Source organism: Harpia harpyja, chromosome Z (genome assembly GCF_026419915.1).
Source record: "Harpia harpyja isolate bHarHar1 chromosome Z, bHarHar1 primary haplotype, whole genome shotgun sequence".
Classification (NCBI taxonomy): Eukaryota; Metazoa; Chordata; class Aves; order Accipitriformes; family Accipitridae; genus Harpia; species Harpia harpyja.
The window spans coordinates 95,298,891-95,326,049 of NC_068969.1; the positions used below are offsets into that span (position 1 = coordinate 95,298,891).

At 43.0% G+C, this 27,159-nt stretch overlaps 1 protein-coding gene and 1 long non-coding RNA gene across 2 annotated transcripts in view; both read left to right on the forward strand.

Moving 5' to 3' along the window:
• The first annotated feature begins 1,541 nt into the window (after positions 1-1,541).
• On the forward strand, positions 1,542-12,341 carry LOC128137522 (uncharacterized). Its single transcript, XR_008233717.1, has 2 exons — positions 1,542-4,945; positions 5,534-12,341. It is a non-coding gene; the product is annotated as an uncharacterized LOC128137522 (long non-coding RNA).
• Positions 12,342-15,915: 3,574 nt separating this feature from the next.
• The window catches only part of ELOVL7 (ELOVL fatty acid elongase 7), a 33,736-nt gene continuing 22,492 nt past the window's right edge, over positions 15,916-27,159 (forward strand). Inside the window, exon 1 of the mRNA XM_052778729.1 lies at positions 15,916-15,982. The gene's annotated coding sequence lies outside the window, so the exon portion shown is untranslated. The remainder of the gene's footprint in view (positions 15,983-27,159) is intronic.

Below are 27,159 nucleotides of genomic sequence, written 5' to 3' on the forward strand. Positions count from 1 at the left end.
AATGAATGCAGCATTTTGGGGAGCTCATATTTGCTGTGATAGAAGATATACCAAATAGTAGGTGTATGGTAAGAATATCAAGTTCTCATGTGTTGTGGTAGTGAGTAGGGAGTGTCTCCTGTTGCTCAACAGTTAATTACTGTTGCTATCACCTCCTACACTGTTCTGTAACACCTCAGGAAATCAGCTGATTATGATTCTCATGCTAGCAAACATGAAAAAAACGTTTGGGTACTTTGTAAAATAGTAGATTTGAATGAAGCTCTTTTGCCCATCACTAGTTCTTCCACATGGAGTATATGGCCCAGAGAATATATTTTTGTACCTGAATCGTATCTTGTGAGGCCAATGTGAGTTGAAGCTAAGTATCTTAAGTATCTGATGCTATTCTGTCATTTTGCACTGCCACTAGTGCAACAGGAGCCTTATACTGAGCATTTCTTCTACACATCTTCTGTGGGAAATGGTGACATTTGGCACTTACTTGGAGTGTATTGCACATTCTCAGGGTAGTGCATAAATCGTTTCCCAAGGAAAAAAAAATACATCTCTAGAGTTGCATAGAACTTTGCCATGTGAATGCTATTCATCATTGTTTATAAAGAAAGTTTCCAGAACATTTAATCGTTTTGCAGACAGCTAATATACCTGAGGGCCTAAATGAATGTTTGAAACAGCTGCTTCATCCTGTTCTGCCACTATGGATAACTATTAAAGTTTAGGTTGACTAATTAAGTATATCAAAGTAATTTACATAACACTCAGTGATGGGCTACTTTATTAAATGTAGATACCTGTGAGACATGCAGAACTCTGGGGTATAAGAATCATATGGCTGCTTAGCAGAATTCCCCTGTGTGGGATTATAGGTTTCGGTGCTTCAGGAGGCTTGCTCTGTGTGCCCTAAACATGTGTAAGGTCTCACTGGTACATCTTATATCAGGAGGAAGGCTTATTATATATTCCAGTGGCTTTGAAAACTGTGCCAGCAAAGATTTTTCCCTGCCAGCTCGATGAAAAGTGATGCAAGTCAAAGGGTGGAAAGTGGTCCAGGACTTCACAAGGCTGCTCAAGCATCAAGCTTGACAGGCACAAGAAAAATGAAGATAGAGTGTTGTAGTTTAACCCCAGCTGGCAACTAAGTACCACACAGCTGCTTGCTTACTCTCCCTGCCTCAGCAGGATAGGGAGATGAGAATTGGAAGAGTAGAAATGGGAAAACTCGTGGATTGAGATAAGGACAGTTTAATAATTGAAATAAAATATTATTATAATAATTATAATAATAAATGTAATGAAAAGGAAAATAACAAAGAGAACTAAAATCCAAGAAAGACAAGTGATACAAATGAAAACAATTGCTCACCACCAACTGACTGATGCCCAGCCAGTCCCTGAGCAGCAGCCGCCCCACCAACCTTCCCCCAGTGTTATTGCTGAGCATGACGTCATACAGTCTGGAATATCCCTGTGGTCAGTTCAGCCGTCCTGGCTGTGTCCCCTCCCAACCTCTTGTGCCCCCCCCGCCTCCTCGCTGGTGGGGTGGTGTGAGAAGCAGAAAAGGCCTTGACTCTGGATAAGCACTGCTCAGCAGTAACTAAAACATCCCTGAGTTATCAACACCGTCTCCAGCACAAATCCAAAACATAGCCCCATACTAGCTACTACGAAGGAAATTAACTCTACACCAACCAAACCCCGCACATAGAGAAAGGAAACAAAGGAGCCGTTCAAGTTTGTAGAAGGAAAGGTAGAGCCCTACTTGTGCCACAAGACGCACAGGGTGTGCATGTTTGACAATCCTCTATGCTGCAGTGGTGCATCGCCAAAGCCAGTGCTCAATTCTGTGGCGCCTTGATCTCCCAAACCCTGAGCTCAAGGTCCTGCTCCTCATGGGCCAGTGCGTGGGAGCCATGAAAGCAGTGGTTTTCACACTGCTCCGTCTTCCCTCCATCTTCATTGCTTTACCTAGGGTCAATTAAATATGTATCTTTCATGGTTCCCAACTCCTGCCTCCTCTCTCCCCAGCAGGCTGTTCATAATCATTGCTGTTAATTTGCTTCTCCTTCCTCTGCTGCACACAGCCACGCCCACACACAGCTCTTTTCACTTTTCTTTCTCTTCAATAAATCACTTTTCTTTCTCTTGATTAAATTTCATAATTCTTACCTAGCCTGTCTCCATAAGCTTCGTTCATTTACTCTTCCAGCAACTATATCCACCCTTTTTACTACCTTACCCCAAGCTGGTCTACCCAGGTTGTAACTTTTCACTCTTAGCAGATTTCAAGTTTAGAAAATGAGTCAGATATTTATTTATGGTTACCTCTTAAATATTCATGAGATGTTTCTGCATTGTGCTTTCAGCTGCATCCCGTGCTGTCCCATTGTCATCGGTGTCCAGGCCATCATTAACCCAGACAATGGACAACTGCCATAGCTGACAAACATTAGACCTTGCTTCTTTTGCAGGATCACATCATCCACTCCTCTTCCTTTCTCATGTCCTAAAGCTTTAACCCCTTCTTTGTGTCAGTACTCACATCACTCGATACTATAACACAGGTATATTAAACATATGAATGATTTAACATAGGAGGTAAACCTTCATCTAACATTAGCAGAAAAACAAAACAGTGTTTATTACATCTGTGGGTGTATTCTAAATTATTACAGGGTAATTAACTAAGAAATATAGGGGATATCTAAGGTACATTGCATTACAGTGCCTTGACAGAGATGCTTAACTTTGTTAAAAGCTGTTCTCAAAACTGCTTTGAGGAAAATAACAGTTCTCCCAAATCTTATAAAATCTGAGCTCATGCTGCACAAAACAGAGATTTGCTTGACTGGACTCTGCAGAAATCTGCAAGTAAGTAGATATGCTGCATTATTCCAAATCCACCCAATGTTATCCCGCTCAGAGCTATCACCTATTCAAGAAGACAAAGGCGTTACCAGAGATGACAAAGTCAGGGACAGTCAGCAGAAAGTGGCCTGTTTGTGTCTCCACCACCTCTGCCTGCCTGGTCTACACTGCAGCAGCCGCCACCGTCCGCAGCGTTTGAGCCCCTCAGGGCTATTCAGTTAAAGACAAGCCAAACTGGCACAGGGATGTCCTTGGCAATTGGGTGAGAGAGTTCAAAATGGTTAAAATTAACTTTGCCTCACCTCTCCTCAGGTGGCAAGAAGGAAAGCCTTGCCACAGAATTGGATTGCTTCTTTACTTTCCATGCATGAAAATCCTGCTATGTTTTGGCAAAATCTTAACAACAAATCCAGCATAATGGAAGGAGTTTGTAGGGAAACTCCCCTTCTTTGTCTACTCAGGTTATTTCTCTCCTGTTTTTCTGTCTCATCCATCTCCCTTTTATATTACTTAGACCATTCTCATCCTCCCCACCTTTCTTTGTAGCCTGTTTGGAAAAACAGGGTGTTTTCTTAGGAACTCTAATCTAAAAGCCTTTTAACTGTTAAAGATTAACCATTAAAGCATCTGTGGAAAAGCATACATTTCCCTGACACTTGACTCCAGCTCGCCGCATTCTGAAACTCAGCTATTGGTAATGCTTCAACAGCTTGTTCACGGTTAACAGGTTGATAGGAAGACAAGCTCAGATCCTATGTGGAAAATACACAAATGCAGGTTAATATCGTATGCCTGGGTGGGGGGCCACAAACGCCTCTAACTGAGAGCAAGCAAGTGTAAGAACCTGTCTTTCAGTGGCACAATTTGGGGGAGATTTTGATTTTGAGAGTGGCTTGGGCACTTTCAGAGTTGGAGCGAGGAGGGCTGTGCACATGCCTATGCACAGAGGAAGAAGGGTGAATGCAGCAAATCAGGCCCAGGTGGGGGACATCAAACAAAAAAAGGATGTTTAGAGAGGATGATGTGCATGTGCAGCTGGAAAAGCAAAGCTCTGAATTTACTGTTTCAGAGCACACAACATGCTTCAGATAAGAAAACTCACTGCTATGGCACTGGTAGGAGTTTTCCAAAAGGTATGTACACTCATGTTGAATTTGGGGGCCAAACATGGTCTAAATGCTCAAAACTCAACAACTTCACTCGGATTTCCCTACAAGATTAACCGATGTTTGGATCTTCCCTTTAAACAAGGTGATCAAAAGCAGTTTCCAGTTGTCAGTGAGATATTTCCTACACAGCATTTTGCATAGTCCCTTTTTAGTGATATTGGAATATTTGTTTCTACCTCGCCATAAAATCATGGTAGAAGCCATTTCACCATTTAGACTGAATTAGCTAAACTCTTTTTAAAGAAAGACTGTAAGGCAGACTAGACTTTGAAATTTGTTTTGTTTTAGGAATTTCAGTGAAATTTCAAATGGCTTTTCAATTTCTACCTTAAAAATAAAAGTAATTAGTTTTATTATAAATTCATTTGTGATTTGGAAGCATCTAGATCCTCTAGCAGAATCAAAGACTGAACATCCTAGGACAAGAACTAATGCAACAGTCAACCAAAAAGAGAGTGGGAGAAAGGGAATGATGTTGGCTTTTCTCAATTATTTATTTTTTATTGGGTTTTTGTTGTTGTTATTATTACATTAACTGGTAGTATGTAGGATGATTTACTTCAGTATCCTCTGCAATTTGCAGAATTGTAGACCAGAAAGATTAGGGGGCATGTCCTGATAAAGAGCACTAATTCCTATATGGCTTCGTATATGAAAATACTGCCACCAGAAGAAACAAAGATGCTTGGACGTAACTTCTTTTTCCTCATCTTCAATATATGACGAAGAGACAAGATGCTTTAAAAATGGTAAGAGAGAATAGTAAGCCATAGTAAGTAATTCAGTCCTTTCTTTGTGTCACAATGACATTATATCTGCTGAGAGAGATTGCAGCTGCATTCATATGTATGAGCTTGTGTAGCCTTTGAGATTTTTTATGTATGTAGAACTCATTATAAACAATTGTCGTGGTTTAACCCCAGCCAGCAACTAAACACCACGCAGCCGCTCACTCACTCCCCCCCACTCAGTGGGATGGGGGAGAAAATCGGGAAAAGAAGCAAAACCCGTGGGTTGAGATAAGAACGGTTTAATAGAACAGAAAAGAAGAAACTAATAATGATAATGATAACACTAATAAAATGACAACAGCAATAATGAAAGGATTGGAATGTACAAATGATGCGCAGTGCAATTGCTCACCACCCGCCGACCGACACCCAGCCAGTCCCCGAGCGGTGAATCCCTGCCCCCCCCCCACTTCCCCGTTCCTAAACTGGATGGGACGTCACATGGTATGGAATACACCGTTGGCCACTTTGGGTCAGGTGCCCTGGCTGTGTCCTGTGCCAACTTCTTGTGCCCCTCCAGCTTTCTCACTGGCTGGGCATGAGAAGCTGAAAAATCCTTGACATTAGTCTAAACACTACTGAGCAACAACTGAAAACATCAGTGTTATCAACATTCTTCACATACTGAACTCAAAACATAGCACTGTACCAGCTACTAGGAAGACAGTTAACTCTATCCCAGCTGAAACCAGGACAACAATAAAGACCAAGATCAAGCCAAGAGCAGCCTGGAAGACAAGAGCCTGAAATGTCTCTGAAAACCTTGACATAAGTTTAAATTTCCATTCTGTCCTCTTACTGCATCTCTCAGTAGAAAAGGCGAGCACAATAAATATAATAGCGGTTTACCTCAACCACAGTAAGTCTCTGGAGAAGACAGTAGTTGTCAGGAAGGAAAAAGACTGGGGAGAAAGTTTCAGAGTATTCTTTAGAAATACTTGAGAAGCCATGTTAGAATCAGAATAAAAGACCGGCAGGCTCAGTTAATAGTTTTCTACTATTCAGTGGTTAAGCTTTGAAGAGAAACTATTGGCTTCTAAGAATACAGAATTCTTCCTATGCTCTGTCTAAAAATCATCATTTTATGTGTTTGTGGGTGTCACAGGCACAGAGAAAACAGTACCTCAGGTGCAAACCTGGTCTATGAATGTAGGTCTTGCAAACTTCGCTGAAGATTTAGGCCCAAGAATTTCTTCAGCTGAAGAACATCAGACTATGTATTATTCCATTGTAACATGCTGTAAACTAATGCAGAAGTAACAATTCATGGAAGAGTAACAACCAAGGAAGTGTAAGCTTTTTTTTGAAACACTGGGATTTTTAAATAAGATTCAACACACTGTAAAGAGTTGCATTAATCTCAGCCAGTCTCTGTTTGAGCTGTTCTTATAACTCATTACTTTGCCTGTGGCTACTCTAGAGTAAGTGTAAAGGCATGTCAAAATGGGTGGAGATAGGAAAACAAGTACACTTAAAAGGATTTTTTCTCAGCTCCCACCTAAGATTCAAATAATGCTCTGCCATCTGATAGGAAGCCACATTCCCACTTCCACCTTTTACTCTTGACCTATTTAAATTCTCAGCCCCAACCATAAAGAAATAGGAGGAGTGAAAGAATGACAGCACCTACTACGAAGCGTGCTGTTAAGACATAATGCTGTTTCATGCAGTTGCCTAATATGTTCCCAGATGCAGTTGTTGAAGATGACAGGAGTCTGCCTGGGAGAGTGTCCTCAGTGGGACTACAGGCTCCGGATATACCCTGTAGCAACAACATACCCTGTTGCATTTAAAGTCTCTCACTGGCAAGTCTAATTTCTCAGCTAGAATAGGAAGATAGTGACAGTGATCTTTTTTGCAAGAAACCATTTGGTTCACTGAGTTCAGACTAAAAGTTTCACTAGTTTTGTTTGGTGGGTTTTTCCCCACCTTCCTTCCATACTGGCCTTAGACTCCTTCACAGAACATTTCAGGTTTCATGGCAGATTCTCCAAGACAGAATGTGTTTTTCCAGTCACATTACTATTCATATCTTTAAGCCTTGCCTTGAGACTCGCTGATAGCTCTGCTGCCCTCCTTTAAAAATGTAAAGAAGGCATTTTTATCTGCAAAAACTCATTGTTCTGAACTGTTGCAAGTGACATTTATGGTGAGTAGTACTAAAGGAATTTCAAGCACTTCATAAAAAAATCAGACTGTTCAGCACATCACTGTAAGCACATCATATCTGTATCAGCAGTAGTGCTGCTTGTTAGTAGTGTCTACCCAAAAGACACTCTCATGGCTGCCTGGAAGATCAAGGGAAGTTTGGCAATGAAAATGCATCTGTGTTGGCCTGCAAAGGGGTGCGCAGGGGTTTTTCCATGACACACTAATAAAGCCAGGCCAGTAAAATCCCCCAAAAGGAGGCAATGCCTAGCCCAATAACAGCCCAAGCAACTGTTCAATAACCTCATGGGGTCAGCTTCTCTCCTCCCTCCCTCACTCCTGCCGTGGTGCCAATTAAGTACAGCTCAGCTTTGTCAGGCTCAGCAGTTTGAAGAGTGTTTACTCAGCCCTCAAGGAAGCTTTAGTTACTTGCTCTGAGTTTGCTGTTCCTGTGGTTGTGCTACTACAGACACTTGAGCTAGAAAGAATAAAAGGAGTTCAGGTATGTTTATGTGAACTGTTGTGATAGTAATGTAAGTGTGTGTCCTTTAAAACGAGAACATTAATCACAATGGGAAGGCATGTGTTGTCTTGCTGGTGCATGGTGCTGGCTCCGGTACTTCCTGTGAAAATGCCAAGACTTGATTGTAAAGGTTAAAGAAAAGAGGGATACAACAAGTAATGCTTTGAATAAAAGTTTCTTTTATATTCTAACACTGCTGCCTTCATCATGGAGGAAAAGATAGTGATGTGTATGCATGTCTGTGCTAGCTGGTCAGGAGCATGTAGAAAGGATCAGAATTTTTTGTTTGCAGAGGGCTAGGGATAGACTCAAGTAAGTGAATGCGAACTGTTGAGCACAGCTTAGCTATTTGCACATGGGATTTTATTTTCACTTTGTTTTGTTGAAACCTTAAGCCTTAAGATTGTGGGCTCTCTGCTACCTGTTGGAGAGAGAGTAAAAGGTACCAAAGAGAGAAGATGCAAGAACGGAGTATATTCTTGATGCCTACTTTCATGGCATGAACTTGTCGGCTGAGAGGAAGAGGAAGACCATGGGCAGAACTGATCAAGAAAGGGTTTGAGGGTAAAGTTGTTTGTGTAACAACACTTTGAGTTGCAATCTGCATCATCCGCTCCAGGCAGAGCACTGAAAGGACCAGCCTAGTGTAACAGAGCTGTGCTCTTCCAGGCTTTTGCACTGGGCAGATAGATAGCTGAACGGAGAGGCTCAGTGCATCGACTGCTGCACTTCTTACCGGGAAATTGTGATTTGCTGCAGCTTCAGGGTTAGGTGTTTAAATTAAGAAATACCAGAACTAGTTATTCATTCAACTCTTACTGCTCTTTCTTATGCCTATGCAGGATGATGGTTTATCACTTAATATTACTTTCAGCCATTCTTCTGGATCAAAATATACAATAACTCCAACTCTTGGCAAATTTTTGCTGATAATTATTACAGAGTTTATGAAAATTGTCTGAACAAATGAACTTGCTCCAAATTCTCACTGACATAACTAAGATGGGGATCCACCATGCAGGGAAAGCTCTCAATAAGCAGAAAACTAAGGCTTGTTCAGCTGCTTTACTCTCTCAGCATTCTTCTTCTTCAGGGTGCAGCATATAGCCAGCATTTAGGGTCTTCATGGTTTTGGTTTTCTTTAGAAGGAAACTCTTGAGACAACTGGATATATTCTGTGGTAGAACGCTGTTTCCTTAAAAACAATGTTTCCCCCAAATAATAGGGGAAAAAGATCAAGCTGACAGCCTCCTTCTTCAGAAATCCAAGCCTGATTTCTGCAAGGATAGTGTCTCCGTAAGAAATTGTTTCCTAGCTTACTCCGAAAGTTGCGTTTGTACACATTTCCCTTATTTCCTATCTCTCTTGCACAGTTTCAGATCATTATTTCTAGGGACTGGAAGATTGTAACCTGTCCTAGGAAAAAATATCTTTAAGATGCTGCAGGTTAGTCCTTGTAAAATCTTACCATGCAGCTATTTGATTTAACCGCTTTGATCAGTGTCTGCCTCACTCCAAAGAGAAGCATAAATGGCCTTTCTACTGAGAGTGGCAGACAGTGCTTTCTCACTCTTCCAATTAAAACAGATCTGTGACTCTCCAGCGTTTTCCTCGTGACTGCCACCACTACTTTGCAGCACACCTGCAGCATCTGAACATGCACTGTGAGGCTGCAAGTGAGATGGGCTTTTGTGACTCTAATAGGTTATGGATGTAACTGCAGACCTGCACAGTACATCCTTTCATAAAGGAAAGCCATTGGGTGTCCACATTTCTCTATATAGAAGCATGATAACGGAAGATGTCATTACTAGCTTTTGCAAATATTTCGGGGAAAAAAAAAAGTGAAGAATCTTTTTGCTGTTGATTTGAGTGGTTTTTTTGTTTTGTTTTCTAGGTTTTGTCATTTGTTCTTTTTGCTTAATTTCAAAAGCCTAATTTAAAATACTTGATCTGTGGTAGTACTGTGGGTATGAGAGACCATTATTGAATGTAATATAGATTTCTGTTTGATTGATTAGTAATTCGCTTAGGAGATTTCTTTTCCAGGAATCATTGTCTCACAGGTCTTATATTGCCAGTGAAGAGGCTCAGTTTCAAAACCAACCTGTTATTGTGTGTAACCTAGCTATGACAACACAGTACGAACTACAAAGGCTCCTCCATCATGCCGCAAGATTCAAAATTTGTTGAAATTCCCAGCCTATTCTTCTTAGCATCTTATCTAAAAATTAATCTAAATTAGCAAGTTCTTACACTTAATCAGTTGGTTTCATCTGAATTTATTGGAGCCCTTATTAGGAAAGTGGCAGTACTTATTTTAACCCATTTGAAACATATCTTGCCTACAGCTCCTTTTCTGAGTGTTTTGAAAAGCATGTCTGCCGAAGGCTGTTTTTCCATGGTTTACATTTCCTTGAGCATGAGTGGGTATCTTCAGTTTCAGAGTAACTTATTAATCTGTGGCCTGTGTATCAAGCACAGGTGACATTACTGTCACGGGGAGAACGGGGACAAAGATAGCCTGATTTGTCTGAAATCAGATGGGAAACCCAAGCAGGGAAAGCTGTAAAGTATTCACAGAAATGGTGTGGCATACCTCTTTCCCTTTTGCTAATCTATTTCTTTCTTTTTGTTTTCCTGCTCTTCTTCCCAATCCCATCTTCAGAAAGTTTTATAAAAATTAAAAAAAAAAAAAGGAAAAGAAAAAATCCACGAAAGACTTAGGTTTCCACAATGCATTGTTAAGTACGTGTAGTGTGACCAAAAATCAATTTTGGAAAGTAATTTCTTGGTACAGTTTTATTGTAGTTTTGCATCCTATGAGTACTGGCATATCTGTCAAGGCAGAATGGACTGTGGATTTATTGTAATTAATGGTAAAGCTCCCTTTTCTGGTCCTTTGTTTTTGTTCACATCTCAGAGATCGACAGAGAAAGGAAAGAGAAGCTGCTTTGCTGTTAGCAAGGCTCTGCAATTTAGTAGCATTCACGGGAATTCTTGTGGACATTGGCATGAGAAATATGAGAAGAAACAGGAGAAAAAAATAGATGGTTGGTTTCTGAAGAGAGGGAGGTGGGTTTTCAATGGCTTCCTCAAAAGTTTTGTATATCTCCATTTCTCACTGTGATAGTTGCCTGAGCCTTGGCTGTCTGAGTATGAAACAAATGAAACAACTGAAGGGCTCTGGACTGAGGGTCTGTTCTCACTCCTTAACACAGGTGTACCACCTTTTCAATGCATTCTCACAGTAAAAATGTCTGGAAACTGGCAAAATTAGTTGGAGCTCTTGCATGGACACTGAACATAGCAAAGAGAACACTCTTTGACAGGCATCCCTGTCCCTTCTGTTCCAGGAACACAGCAGCCCATGAACTCCCAGAGCATGGTCTTTTCACTAGTGAGGGAATAGGAAATTATGTGAGAGATACAGCTGTTTGCACATCTCCGTGTCATCACATGCTGCCTGGATAAAGCAGCTGTCCCTTTTGTGTTCAGACAAAATGCCATCAGCAGCTATTCTAGCTCACACCTGAGAAAGATCTTGCTCTTATCCTTGCAGATGTTGCGCAGGACATGGCATGCTGTGGTGACATGTACAGCTAATTCTTCACTAGCACCGAAGAGTTTCCCTAGGCTATACTGGTTTATCTTCAGCTTGCCTAATTAACTCACTTGCTTCTAACAGCACAAAACAAACTTTAGATCAGATAATAATCCTCACTGATTACTCTGATTTAGAGGCGGTGTAGTTTGTACTAACAGCTTATTGTTATTGATCTTCCCAGAGCTCTACATCCTTCTGGTGTATTTCACGATGACGTTCCTGCACCTGCCAATTTGGCCAGCTAAAGCCGATCAAGCACAGTGCAGGTATTCTGCAGAGTTAGCATTCACTTCTTTGTTGATTTTGTTTGGTTGGGGTGTTTTTCATGATACATGTTAGAATGCTTTTGCAGTCGTGGAGCACTGCTCTCTAAAGGGAACTTATTTTTCCAGACATGTTTATGCACCCAGCTCATGTGTGATTATGGCATAATGTTGTGGCCCAGGCACAAGAAATGGACCACACAACCCTCCAGCATCCTGAGAAGATTACTGCTTTCTTTAGCTTCGTCTGTGTGAGCTCCTACAGAAAACATTTGCTCCCATCACTGTCAATAACATATACAGGTAAAATTTGACTTATGAATGATTTAGTGATAAATTTTGTACAACAGAGCAGTTGGTAGATACCATCTAAATTAAAGTTCTCAGCTGTGAAAAGCTGTAAGATGTCGTGGGCTCCAGAACAGCCACTGTCTGCAGTATCATAGAACGTGCTTTGAGTGTTCATTCACTGGTTATCCACACTGCACAACAAGTATTTAAATCTTCACATTTATATATTTTTCAACTGGAGATTATATTCACAGTGTTAGTGAGGTTGGCTCTTTTTTTCACATATTGTTTTCAGAGATGGGACAGATTAAAATAAAAAATCTGGTGATGCAAGGTTATGGATTTTGGGAATAGGCTGGCCAAGTATGTTGGCTTTGGTTTTCTCCTTATGTTCAGTAAGGCTTCTTTGCCTGACTGCAATGTACTTTTTGCAGGTGATTTACTTCTCCTTCCTGGTATAGATTGAGTTGCAGCCTGCATTTAAGCAGTACACTCTGAAGAGTTGTGTCACTACCAGGTTTCATTTGAGAAGCACAGTGTGTATGTAATAAACTGTATTATAAAATGTGTGTGTGTGTGTATGCATTATAAGTACATTTATATATACAGTATGTTATGTATGTCTATATAATGTGTATGTACTATAATAATAATAAAATAATAAAATATAATACATAATAAATATATATACACATATATAATAGAGTGTATATATATCACATATGTATGTCATATATATATATATGACACCATGACACTACCTCTGTTAAACACACCCTTGAAAGACATTTTTCATACACTTACAATTATTGCTTCTACTTTTGCAATAGCTTTTTTTTCTACTTTTGGAGCACCTTCCTTCACTCCTCCCTAGCATCACCAGTCTCAGCTGTGTAATAGTAAAACAATTTTTTATGGTAAGGACCTAATGATTTTAATACTGTTACTTGAGATAGGTGGGTTTATACGGAAAGTTCCCTATCTGAATAGCTTTGTCACATTTGCAAGAATTTATCAAATTCACTATAGTTCAAATGGCAAAACTGGAGCTCAACTTGTGGCAGGTAAATGTGTAACTGTTGAAACAGAGCTGACTCGACAATGCTGCAGTAGCTTGTGGTGGGTTTGTGGTGTCAAGAAACCATGCAAAACCAGTAACAGCTACTCACTTCTGTACAGTTACCTGCAGTGTATTTCCACAGAGAGAGGGAGAAACCTCCTTGCACAACCCAGCTCATCCATAGATGGATGAGCAGGACTGTGTCATCTTCTCACCTTGTGCCACAGCAAAATTGGTGATACATGTCTGAGGAGGAATTTCTCTGCCATTTGGAAACTGCTTCTGGAAGGTCACTGCCAGCATTACACAAGGACCCATGCATGGCTCTCCGGAACAGACATAGGCAGAGAAATGTTCAGAAATGCCCCAGCTACTCAAAGGACACTGTTCTGGCTCAGAGGATTAGGTAGAAAAAGCAATTTTTTTCTGCAGTAAGCAGTAAGCAAAGTCTGAAAGTAACTCCAGCTGGAAAATGAGAAGGGCCACAGAGGGCCCTTTTGTCTCCAGTCCAGCTGCCTAACACAGCAACATGCTGTGCTGCTACAGCTGTGGGATGCAGGCCACTTGCAACAGAGTCTGCCTGGGACAGGTTTGGCAGTTGTGACTCAGAACACCAGTGCAGGTGCACAGGCAAACCAGATGTTCTCCAGGAAACCAAAGCTTGCAAACAAGATTTGGGTTATGTTTGCATCTCTTCAAGATTGGTATGCAGATATCTGTTGGTGTTCTTTGGATGACTACCTTGCTTGGTTACAGCCCTTACTATTACAGCAAAAGCTCCCAACACTGTTGGTGCACTAGGAAGTGGCTCCTGCGATTCTCCTGCTGATTTGAGGCTGATCAGCCCTCAAATACAGTCCTAGAGAGTACTCGTCTCTAAAAGACTCTTAAAACACAATCTCATCAACATAATGACAGTCTAAACATCCTTTAGTCAGTGGAAGAGCAGCATCTGAGCTATCTGTATTCTGGTAAGGCAACAAAACAAGGAAAAGCATTGGTTAGAAGTATTCATGGCAAGCACAGTTCTTCATGCAGCGTAAACCAGGAGTTAAGTCTTCAGTGCCTTGTAAAATCTGGAGAGCTGTCTCCAGTGTCTACATTCATTTCCCTCTTGCCCTGTTCTTTGATGGTGAACGCAGGGAACTTAAAAGATTACTTAAATTTACAGTAAATCTCATGTGCAGCTTTCACGGGCTAAGCACTGAGAAAACCTAGCTGCTGCTAGCTCCCTCTTTTACAGTTTAAATGCCTCCAACTTCCTGTGTGTCTCTGCTTTGTGTGTGCAGGGCACAGCTATCTCCTTCAGGCTGCCTTTCCCCTGCTGCATGTTAATCATTTACCTGCCATGAGCAGGTCAACCATTATTTCTGTCCTTTCCCAACCCTCACAGACTTGCTTTGATGATTCAAATTACCTTTGCTCCTGAAGTGCATGGAAGGCGAGGCCACTTACTCTCTTTATGGGGCTCCAAAGAGAGAAGGGCTGTTGTTGCTAAGAGAGTTGGCATCAAATGTGTTAGAGCTGCTAGCTTGCATCTGGTAATTGTTGTTATTTTTTTCCATTAATGACAACAGCCTTGCATTTTGAAGTCTACAGCTGACCTACTTACTTTTTATTATTATGCACCCCAGTGTCCCATTTTGGCTCAGCCAAGGCAGCCCTATCAGGCATGGCAAAATAGATATTACAACACACGAGGGCTATTAGTTGCTTGCTGAGCCACAGAGCTGCATCCCTCTGGACAAGTCAAGACTTATTAGTCTTAAGGCTCCCAAGGGCTCTGTCTGAGCAGGGATGTGATGTTTCCTAAGGTCTGTTTGTAGTTTTTCTTGGCTAATGTCTTAGAAAAAATGTTTTTAACCAAGAAATCAAAGAAAAGGTTCCAACTCCTGAATATAAAGGGGGTGGGGGAATGGGGTGTTTTAATTTTGTTTAGTGATTTTCCCCTCCTAGGTGAGACATACAGTATTGCTCAATGGATTATCATATTTCTACATATCCCTTTTGGCCAAACCCAGTGATCTTATTAAGATGTCTTTTCAAAAGCCCCAGGATTTCCTCACCTGTCATAATCCTAAAAATTCCAATAGGAGCATGAAGCAAATCCAGAAGGTCAAGGTCCTCCTCCTCATCTCCAGCCTAATCAATAGCTCGGCGATGGGGACTTTCTACAGGATCTCTGTGACAAGTTACGTTTCTCCATTCCCATCCCACCACCTGTTTCTCAGCCTCTCATTTCCACCCTCGTAACAAGCTTTCTATGCCGGTTCTGCCTCTTGCAGTCTCGAACTTCTGGTTTGAGCTTCTTGCTGTACTCCAACTCAGAGGCCCCCTCTGCACCTACACATTGACTGGGTATTCATTTCACAGCATCAGCTCGCAGTCCCTTCACCCTGTGCTTTTCCGTACATCATAAAAAGGAGTTTGCCTCTTTTCTTCAATTTGCCTTCCTACCCCTGCTCCTTGTTTTTGCCTCTTCTTCCGACTCAAGCTATCATCTCCGTGCTCCAAAAAGCTGCCATTTCTAGCCTTCTGTGCGCTAAAGCGACAAACTGAAAGGAAGCACCTACTTACACGCTAGCGATTCCCCGCCACCTTTCTGTGCGCCCCATACTTCTCCAGGTGGGAGCCACTGGGGCTCGCCGCCTTCACCCTGGAGAGCGTCTAAGAGAGGAGCGCGGCAGTCTTTCGGGGGTGAGAGCGTGCCCGCCCTAAAGCACTGAGCTAAAGCCGACCCGTTGCGCCCCGCTTTTTAAAACGAGGACTTATTGCGCCGTCCTAGCGTTGCCCCGAGTGACTCTGGGCTGCCGCCGGCCCCGGCGCCGCGCCCAGAAGCCGCCCCGCAATTCGCGCTTCCCGGCGCCGGCAGAAAGCGCTAGCGCGACGGAGACCTCGGGGCGTCTGCAGAAACCCCCGCACGCCGCAGCAGGCGCGGACCCCCATGGCTTTCCCCTACCCCGAGCCCCGGCACCCCGCCGGGCCCGGCCTCCTCCCGCCCGGGCCGGGCCGCTCGCCCGCCCCCGGGCAGCGATGTCAAAAGGGCTCCGGACCCCCCGCTCCGCCTCTGGGGAGGGGGCGGGGGAGGCAGCGCCGGGGCCGGCGACCCACCGGCCGCCCGGCCCTGCCGTGAGGGCGGGCGGGGCCGGGGGCGGGGCCCGGGACGGGCCGCGGCCCCGCCCGCCCGCTCGCCCTCCCTCCCTCCCTCCCGCCGGCCGCGTCGTCCCGGCGTGCAGTTGCTGCCCGGCGGCTGCGGGGACAGGTGGGGCCGCGGCGGCGGGAGCGGGAGACTCGGGAGCGCGGGGCGGGGGAGGCACCGGCGGCCCGACGCGTTCCTCCCTTCCTCCGTCCGTCCTCCCTCCCTCCGTCCCTGCCTGCCGCCCGCCGCCGCGGGCTGGTGTTGGGAAGGGGACCCGCCGGCGTCCTTCCGCGGGGTCTCTCCCGCGCTTGGGCGCGCAGGGCTGGGCGGGATGGGGGTGGGCCCCCTGTGGGGATGGGTGCTTCCTGCTCGCCTGCCCCCCGAACTCCCTGCTTGCGCCCGCATCCCCCTGTGCCTCTCCCGCAAACCCCCGGCTGTGCCCCGCTGTGCCTCTTCCCTCCCCACCGCCGTCCTCTGGCTGCAGCCGCGTCCCGGGTCCCTGTCCCCACCTGCACCCCGCTGTGCCTTACCCCCAGGCCCTCAGGCTGTGCCCCGCGGTGCCTCTTCCCCCAAACCCTCTGGCTGTTGCCCCGCACCCCGCGGAGCCTCTTCCCCCAAACCCTCTGGCTGTGGGCTGAGCTTGTCTTCATGCCTTGAAGAACAAGTCGCACCGAGGATGGGGCATGGGGATGGCCTCCACCTTGTGCAGGAGGCTGCATCGGGAATGCCTGATTTATTTATTTACTTGTTTATTCCTGAAAAATGCCGTTTCCCCTTAGAGAGAAGAGTGGTCCCAGGTGTCAAGAAATGGAGGCTTCTTTCTCGGGGCGTGGGGAGGGGGGCAAAGGCTGGAGGCAGCCAGGGGAGAGGTGTGGCCCATATGCTTAAAATGATGATATTAAAATGTAGGGCTGGAGGGATGATGTCTGGTCAGGGGTTGTCTGGCAAGTCGAAGGGGCAGCTGTCTGGTTTGCTGCCACCTTCCTCCTCCTCAGAGACACGTCTCCCCTGCTGCTATGCATGGTGGGTCCATCCTTAAGGACTGGCAGCAGCAGCAGCGAGGCCATGAGCTGAGGAAGCAGATGGATGCCGGCTCACATGGCTGATGAGGCTACATTGGGCCAGTCTCTTGGACTTGCCCTTTGCAACCGTGGATGTCGTGTGTGGTGTTTGAGCATTTTGACTACATTGGTGCTTAATTTGTAAACATGTTTTAGGTATGTCGATACTTTGGTTGGGTTTGGGGCATCGCTGCCACTAAGATAAGTTGTATGGTGCTTGAAAAGGTGTAGTGAGGCTACAGACCAACTCTTACTGATTTCTTTGCTTGCTTGTGTAGGAAATCAAGGTAAGTTAGCTAAAGCTGTTAAGACAAATCAGAAACTTTACAGCTGTGTATGGATACCCTCTTCCTTATTCCACTGTAACTCAGTCCTTCCCAGACCTGTGCGTAGGTCTGTACTGAACATTGCCATGTGGGAGAAGTTTGAACGAGTTTTTCTGGTTGTTGGGAGCAGCCTGGGAACAGCATGCTGCCTGACTTAATCTGCTCCTTAGCATCTGGGGTGCTGGCCTGGGAAGCATTCAGGCTGCCTTGGACCTGCCTCGGGTAGAGGTAGTGTCGTTGTTTATCGGCGTTAGGCAGTGTGGACATACTCTGAGAATGCTTCACTGAGGAATAGGAGCACTTGTGCTTACATGTTTCCTTGAAGAAAAAGTACAAAGACCTAGGATATGAAAACCTAGCCAAACATAGGCTTAAAGTCTTCCTAGGCAGCACCTCTGTTGCAAGTGCGGGGAGTAATGCAACTTTATGGTATTTCATTATAACGTGTAAATCTACTTTCTATTAAATAGTATTTATTTACCAGTAGAGTGAGGCAGGTTATGGTGCAGGAAGCAATATTCATGGAATGTGTTGGGAAAGATGCCATGGCATTAGTCAAGTAATACATGCCAAATAGGATTTAACTAGTTATGAATCTCACTGAATACCATGAAATACCTGTCAACTAATTACATACCAGTAAAAGAACTGATCAGGTATGTTTCTGTATCCTGATGTGACTTGATGGCCTTTGCTGAGTGTGCTCCCCTTGCCATGCTATGCCCTTCCTGGCTTTGTTTTACTCCACTGCAATAAACCGGGAAACTTTTTTTTTTTTCCCTACCTTGGACTCATGCTCTTCCTCTTGAATCTACTTCTGCCCAGTGCTTGTGGTTTAATGCTTATCTTATCTCTTCCTTTGGCCCACCCCTGTTGGGTTGCTTAATGCACAGATTTCTGGAGGTGTGGGCAGATGCGGAGCAAGGCAGAGGGGTGAGCAGTGCGTGGGGTGGGCATAGGAGCGCATGTGTGGTGAGGGAAGCAGGAGGACATTGCCTCTGTGCCGTGTTCAGGTGCAGGAGGTGGAAGGGAACCAGGATGCCTTCCTGGATCTTCGTTAGCTGCTCGTGAAATCATGTTTCTTGTATTCTGCATCTAACTTGGCAGACTTCAGGTGGCATCTCTCCCTCCCTGATCCCTCCTTGGCTCAGCATGGCTGTCAAAGGCCACCGCCCTGTAATTCCCCTGGTGAAGGCTGGTGTGAGCTCCCTGCTCTTCCCCGGTTGAAATGAGATAGTTCAGCTCTTGACTATGGGTTAAACTAGCCTGAATGGCTTTGTCTGAAGTGGATTAAGGACCATTTGTAAAATATGGGTAGTAGAGCTATGGCACTTAGGCGAGGATTAATAGATGGGGTGGTATCATCTTCAGTGGCACAGCATGACTTTATAAAAATAATTTTATAGCCCAACACTCATATCAACTTCAGGCTAGTGGCTGTCTGAATCTTTAAACTGCTTCCCAAAGCCTGAAAAGGAAGAAATACTCCATTCCTCTCACTATTCTTGTCCCTCGCTGCAGCTCTTCACTGCTCTGGTTTTCTTTCCTGAAGTCACAGCAGGTGACACACACAGGTGCGGTGTTTTTATCCGTTTCCCCATTGCCCAAGTACATATTAAGTCTGAGAACTGAGAGGTTTGATTATGTTTTTCTCTATTGCAATTTATGGGTGCTTCAAACAGCAGTTTTGGTAGGCCTTTCTGACTATTTAGGAGGAAGCTGGTCTGTGCTTGGAAGCCGCCCCTGAGGCGGAAAGGGGTGGGAGCGAAGCACTGAGAAGCTCAAACAGAGGCTATTCCAACACTAAGAATAATTGCTGCCATAAAATATATTTAAAGCATCTCACAAAAGCTTCATGGTTGTTTTAGGTTTAATTTTAGGATCTTTCTGCTCGCTTAAAATTATTTTACGTGTTATTTAAAAGTTGGGTAGTTACTCTGCATTGTTGGGCAGCGCTAGGCAGCAGGTCCCATGTACTTGTCCCGGGGCCTTCCTCCAGTACCCAGGCTCAGTGCCACATCTAGAGGGCAAATGCAGCCTAAATGGAGAAAAGTAAACCTTTTACTCCTTGAAAATATCAGATTATTGGAACAAAAACATAACATTAACAAAATAAATAATTTATTTTGTAAGCCTGATTGTACTTTTTTAAACGTAGTTCCTTTAAAAGGCAAGAAAATGAAAGCCAGAGGGTCATGCAATAGTTTTATTTTCTGTAGCCTGTTGTCACATGTTCAATTTGTAAGAAGTTTTGCAAAGTTGCAGGTGATGTAGCAGTTAAGAATTTTTTCTATCCTTCTGATACTTAGTTGAAATCCAAAAAGTAAAAAATTGTTTCAGCTGAACTTGAATATGTAAGTTTATGCCAATGGGACACACCTGAGTAACTCAGGTGTCTCTTTTCTTTACCTGTTTTTGGTTTCAGTGTTTAATGCTGACCATTGAACTGGAAATATTGAATAGGTTTGGGGTTTTTTTTAATTTCTTTTTACTAAATTCATGTATTAACATGCTTTCCACATGTCTGTTGATGTATGTCTTAATTTTTTTTTTCTGCATGTATTTTGCTATTTGTGTTCTGTCTGCTTATGATGGTTACACAAAATATTTTATCACTCAAGATGTTGACTAGAAAAGACCTATAATTAGCTCATAAATTGAGTAGTGTGAGAAGAATACACAGTTTAGATCAGCACAGGTTTAAAAGTGTCTTGGTTGTTACCTTGGCTCTGGATGAGAATCTGAGGAACTGCATTTCAGTAGCATTTTTAACTTCGAAATCCTGAGCTAGCACACAAAACTAGTCTCTTAAAAACTACTTGTAAAGCCTGTCCAGCCCAAAGCAAGCTCTGGGTTCCATCTGCAAAGTGGCACAGATGTCACAAGGAGGACAAATATAGGTGTCAATAAACTCTGTGAATCATCTTATTTGCCAGGAGCAATGGTATTCAGATTGCCCCTCTTAACTGTGTCAGGACTGTATTACTCGTCGCGGCAAAAGCAGTGAACACTGACTCTTATCTCCACTCTGCTCATGATACCAGCTTAGGCTGATGTTGTGGTTTCACCAGCATTTCTTTCATCCTGAGTGCTTTTGCCCTTGTGTCACCTTTCTGTTGTGCTGGTATAACCCTTGCTGAAGGGTGTTGAAAAGCAGTGAGGAACTGGTCTGGGTTTAAAATACCCTTTCCTTTTCTGTGAGGCTGTCTCCCCCGCCCTGGATCTGTTTCCCAATCTATTTTATTATGTGGCCAGAAAAATGGTTATTCCAGCACAAGTCAAGTGTGACATAGGAGCGGGTATGAGTAATGGGGGGAGAGGTTGATTAAAATGACATTGCTACCAGTAAAAGTGCTCTTGTGATTGCAAACTTACCCTGAAAACAGTAAGACTTGCTCTGCTTGAGCAGACTATGGTCAAGAGAAGCTGCTTGTAGCAGCTTTATTAATTCCTACATGCTGCCTGCGTACGTTTGATTGTATTTCAAATTCTTTTTAGTTTGGATTATCTTTTATATTGATATGGTGCCTAGCATGTTGGGCCCCATGCCTGGAGCCTCTATTCAAAGTAGTTTGTTTGGTTTGTTTTTTTTTTTAAAGCAGTACCTTGCTAAATGTGTGTGAATATGAGCATAGCTTTGTATGGTGCGCTGCAAAAACCTGTACAAAGAAATAGTATACACAGTGCAAAAAGTTGTTAAATTTTGACAGGCATCTCCTGGGCTGGAATTCAAGAGAATGCTCCTATCCCAGGGATGGAATTCTGGGTTTATGGGTATGTCTGAGATGAAAATATAGCTTACTAAGAATAACTCTATTTGTTTCATTCTTTGCTTTCTAGCAAAAGAAGGGGACAACTCTTGCTGGAGTTTGAAACACAAAGATCAGTTTGTTGATTTGGAAGTAATTTGCATTGTATCATCAGTCCTGAAATGCCTTAAAACAAAGTCACAAAAACCTGATTCAATGCTTCTCTGTATGCTTTTAGAGTATGGGTACAGTTTGCCTTGGTACTGTGCCCCTTCTTTCAGGAAAGTGATTTGAAGTTACAAGTAGTTTGGTTTTTTGTTTGTTTTTTAAATTGGGTTTTGCCTGATCTGTTAAAAAGTAAAGTGCCTCGAAATTGTTACCAGTGGTTGAAGCTGATGTTTTCTGATGTGTACCTGAGCAGAGTGCAAGGCGACTGGGAAGGAGAAACTTCTTGGTTTAGAAATGGTGTCGCTGGTGGAGGACAAAAGACCTTTTTGAGAGGGAAAGGAAGTGTTTCTGTTTAGTTAAGTTTTGAAACACAGTATTTGTTAAATATATCTAATTTTTTTTGGTAAAGACTTTACAGCCAATATTTTCAAGTGTTTTCTTTTGGTAAAATGTTTTTTTGTATTGTTTTTAATGAAAAGGTGTTGGCTGAAGGTTGTTCAGTCTAGAAAAGAGGAGGCTGAGGGGAGACCTTATCGCTCTCTACAACTACCTGAAAGGGGGTTGTAGTGAGGTGGGTGTTGGTCTCTTCTATCAAGTAACTAGTGATGGGATGAGAGGAAATGGCCTCAAGTTGAGGCAAGGGAGATTTAGGTTAGATATTAGGAAAAATTTTTTTACTGAGAGGGTTGTCAAACATTGGAATGGGCTGCCCAGGGAAGTGGTTGAGTCACCATCCCTGGAGGTATTCAAAAAGCGAGTGGACAGGGTACTCCAGGGCATGGTTTAGGGGGCATGGTTAATGGTTGGACTTGATGATCTTGAAGGTCTTTTCCAACCGAAATGATTCTATGATTCTATGAAGCATCAAGAGTATCAGGGTTATTGGTCACATGTGCTCATTTATTCTAAGTAAATACTGCTGTGTTTGTTTACGATGTGACATTATGAATAGACGGGGATGGGCAGCATGGAAATGCTTATGGTCTGTTCAGAGAAGTAGTAGCTGGTAATGTTGCCTTCTGTACAGGTGAAAATTACTTGCATTCAGGTATACTGCAAGTGAATACTTTAGAGTTTTTAACAGTATTTGCATTTATAACATCCACTACAATCCCGTTTTTGTTTCTTTAGATGTACAGTGGGAAATATCTGGATTAAATACATTCTTTAATCCCTTTTGTGGTCAGAGTTCTGTGGTTTGTCTTTTCACTACTGAAATAAAAGATTCACTTTTGAAGCTTTAACTGTACAGAATGGGTCTGACAAGCTTAATGAAATTATTTTAATGCACTTTGGAAGTGCCGTGTCCACCCTTGTCTCTTGTGACTGAGATGTGTAGAAGACACTGTGCACAAAAGCCAGGAGGCTAATGGAGTAAGCTCAGTGTTCACTGTCATCTTTGAAATTAAACATTTTACAAACCCAGTTGTGAGCTGTATTCCTCAGAATCTTTGTTACAGCTATTAATTCCTTTGGTCACTTGCATTATTACTGTTGTGCTGACAACATTGTTTCTGTAGCACCTTTTGTTCTGTACCAAGTTAGGTTATTAAAGAGGAGTCTGCTTGAGTTTGCTTTTACGCAAGGAAGTGATAAAACTGTAAGGCAAGGCTGTAAATAGCTTTATGCATAGCTGTGGTGTTCAGGAAATTAACTTATGTTAACTTCTAACCGTGGACATGACTCTTACGTTTTGGAGAAGGGAGAAGGTTGGGAGGAGGGAGTGCAAAACATAGGAGTACTGTTAGAACTCTCTGTGCCTCCCTTCAGCAAGTCCTTCAGCAAGTCCTTGAATGAGTGTTTGAAATCTTGTAGGGTAAAAAATCCCCCAGCTGGATTTCAGATTATCCTGAAACTGCTTCTCATAAACTGAAGTGGTCCACTCGATCAATTAGGGAAGCTTATCTGAAAGTTGCAGGAAAAATAGGTTCGTGAACATGGCCTGGACCACACCAAGTTCTGGTTTGATCTGGAGTTTTTCCCAATCTGTTGAAAAGAGGCTGTTACTGTATTTTAAAACTGAACAGCTTAGATACCCCATTTGAACTACATTCAAAAGTATGGGATGGAAAATTGCCTCTGGAGCTGTGGAAATTGTACCATTTGGTGTTCTTGCTTTTATCCTGTAGAGACTTTACACGTATCCTTGTGAAATGCGATTGCATGCCATCGGTTGCTTTCATCCAAGGTGCTGGAGCATCAGACAAAATTGAATCTATACAGACTTTTGTGATAAGCAAGGGAGCTGCTTTTACAGGTGGTGAAATTATATGACCTTGGCTCGCTCGTTGAGACGACAGCAGTGGGAAGAGGTCCAGTCCTCCATTCCAGTCAGCGGGAAAGCATCACGCTTTCTGGGTATAGTCAGCCAGATGAACCTGCAGTTACATAATGTATGTGGAAGACAGTGAGTGTGGGTGAAAGCAAATTCCTTGATTTGAGTGTGAACAAAAAAATCATCCCAAAGTGAGATAGAAGAGGAAGAGTGGAGATAAACAACTGTGCTTAGAAACCTGTTTGAGTGATGAGGGCTGTGGTGTTGCTTTAGGTTCAGAAAGTGGTGTGTGGCTTGGTAGTTTTGCATAGCAACTGGAATATTGAGCTGGCATCCAGCACTTCAGTTTTGTTCACAGCTTTGCTGTGCTAACTGGTGGAAAAGATGCCCCTTTTTCTCTGGTGACTGAGTGTTCCATACAAAGAGTGAACCAAACACACTGACTTCTTCTGCAAAGCACTGAAACCTGTATGTGAAAAGTGCCATCTAAGACTTTTTTTGATAACTTAAATGCATAGTTATATATAAGCCTAATCTTTCTTTGTGCTGGAGGCAGTCCAGTTTTCTTCTTTTTTTACTGCTGTTGCATGCTGAGTAGACTATTAGACAATTGTCTGTTTCTTGTATACTGGTGTTTTACAGGAACATTAGTATTAGGCTGAGTACTCTGCTGCTTGCCAAGTTTCTGCGCTGGAAGTAGTATTGTCTCCTGTGTTATTCTGATGTGGCACATCCATTGTCTAATGGACTTTCTTGATGGGATACATTTTTTTGAGCTATTTGTATCTGGCAATCTTTCAGTATCAGAAAGAGGGGAAAAAAACAAGTGCAGTTGAGTTGGCCAGATGTAGCTGGTTCATCCCTACACACTGTCTGGCTGAGCTGATCTATTTTAAACTGCAGAGATGTCTTGTGGTCCTGGGTGGTCTCTGAATGCTTGGAAAGGTGGTAAAAACTACATTCTACTGTAATAGTGGAAAATACCAATAGAAGATGGAAAATCCTTACAACTTACCTGTGATTAAACCTGTGCATTAATGTGGTGTTTCATTCTGTCCTTCTCTGAAGTTATAATTTGGTGTTTTAAGCTGATTATGAAAGCTCTACTGTTACAAATTCACAGCCTGCATAATGCTGCTTTATACACTGTTACCGAGCTTCCTGAAAGTGCAAAATAATGAAGACTTTTAAAAATTCCTTTTAGCAAAGGAACTAAGGGCTAGCTAACTAGATGTGGAGCAGAAGTAAACCTTCACAGCTGTGTAATGTCATTAATATACTTTGCCCATAATATCAGCCTCTACTTTGCATTTTGTGTTATGCAGACTCCTGTGTGTTTATTGCTTAGAAGTTGAACAAAGAACTGATATATTTTTAAAGTTGGATTTTTATAACAAGATCTAGTTTAAAAAATGTTGTAAGATACTTTTGCTAATCAAGCCAGTTAATGTTTTAAGGTGATGGAGAGTTTTGTTTTCATGTAAGCTTTTGAGGTCAGGTTGTCGTCTGAATACTGTCTCATGCAGCATTGCTTTGGCCTTGTAGCAACCTTTTTCTTTTGCCTCCATAGGCCTTTGACTGCTCTGCGTCACGACTGGATGTTTCCTCTCTGTAATGCTTGTAGGCAGCTATGAATGCTCCTATTCCATACTGTTTGTTGAGTCCTAGACCCCAGGGCTTTCACGGGAACCCTTTGGAAGTCCAACACTTCTACAGTCCTTAGAAGGGTACCTGCACAGCAAGTGGGAAAGAGCGTTTCTGGAACTGCCATTAGTACTGAGTCAAAGCAAAGGTGCTCCCATTCTTGTTTTCACACCGTGTGCCCAACCTCTGCCAAACTGGATCACCCTCCAAGGGGCACAGTCACATCAAAAGGGAAGGGTGTTGTGGAAAGTTATCAGCCGTGAGGTGGTGCAAACAGCATTTGAGATGGCTTGAGTGGTACCCACAAGCTTACCCAAATTTCAAACAAAATCAAATGGGACTTTATAATATACTGATTTCCATGCATTCATCCCTGGACTTTATAAGAGTAATGCAACCTTGACAAGTGGCTTTGACTACAGGATGAGTCTGGAGGGTCATTTCCTCCAGCTGTCCCTAAGTTCGGACATCAGTTTGCTGTCTGTTCTCCATCCCTCTGCAATTCCTTCCTTCAGTACAGACTACAACAGGCGCTTACTGGGAAACATCTGGCTTTTCCACCTCACCTCTATTTCTGAAACTGTATTTCACTTCTGCGGTAACTCTGGTCAAGTATAAACTAATTATTTCTCTTTTTTAAAGTGGAGATCTTCTTTGGGATGCAGGAATAAAAACAGGGGTGTCAGGAGAAATTAGAAGTCTATTCATGTTCTTACTGCTCTGTTTAGTTGCTCTGGCTGAGAGGCCTGAGTCTCCAAACAATGGTATAATGTACCTTCACGGGTGCCTAACACTAATACTCCTGAGCATGTGATTAACTAGATCTTTCATCATGCTGAAGAATGTTGATTTAAACAACAACAAAAAACCCCCAAAACCTAAGGCCTTTATATCTCATTGCATATCCATCAGTGATTTCGAACCTCTAACTGCAGCTGTACGAATTACCAGCTCTGGACTGGAAAGATTTAGGATGTGGCAGTGTAGTACCTTCCTGGAGCACTCCAAAAAGCACATTCACAGCAGCAGCTGATGTTCCAAGACTGAACTTGGGAGCAGCAGCTTTTTTTCTGATACTGTCAGCATGCTTCCTTGGGTAGGGGACAGCATTCTGAGACTTTAGTTTAAAGGAAATCTGTGCCAAGTGTTTTTAAAATGTCTTTTGTCACTCTAAAGCTCTGCCATCAACTCTCGCTGTGCCTGTGTCGCACTTCCCAAAGTTCAGGGTTGCGCTGTGTGGGTTGTTGTAGAAGGTGCCAGCACAGCTGGTTCCAGCTTTCTTTTGAAAGAGCCTCCTAGGGAGGGTGCAGTTGCTGATGTTTACAGTGCTCAACAGCATGTCTGCTATGGTGCATGGTAGCTTAGAAAAAAAAAGTGGGGGAGGGAAGGGAGGGTGTCAGTACTAGGTCAGCTGCCTTTAAAATTTATGCCTGCCTAATGCAATGCAAGCAAAATTGGACAGAAGGAATGCATTATTTTGCTGCCTAGGATATCGGCCTAGGACCCAGAGGGTGGGTAGGTTGAGCAAGTGCAAGGCAGTGGGAAACAATGGTAAAGGAAATTAGCCCATGTCAGCATTAGAGAGTGGTGTGGGAGCAGTTCAGCTTTTGTAAAGCGCTGCATTAAAGAGTGAACAAAATAATATGTTGCAACACCGCACCAGTGTTATCAGTGTTACTAATATTCTGAACCCAGCAAGATTACAGCTGGTGCAATAAAAGTTCCATAAAATGACATTGACTTTGCAATGTCATTTTGCCACGGCAACTACACTGAGAGTAGTTGAGTTGAGTGTATGCTATAGGCAAGATGTGACTGTAGAAAAATACTTCTTCCTTTGGTAATGATGAATATTTTTCACTTTACTTGCTCACCTTTTCTTTCTTAAGGTGAATATTGTGTTCTTAAGGTAATTATCTATATTTTCTATCTCACCTTCCTATGAAACTCCTTTCCGCTGTATTTTCATGTTACAAAAGACAGCACTGTCTTCCTGTCTTTGTCTACCACAGGTGGAAATTTATGGTCTAATTTTTCTGTATTTATTTTTCTCTAGTGCTGAATAGCTACAGGTACA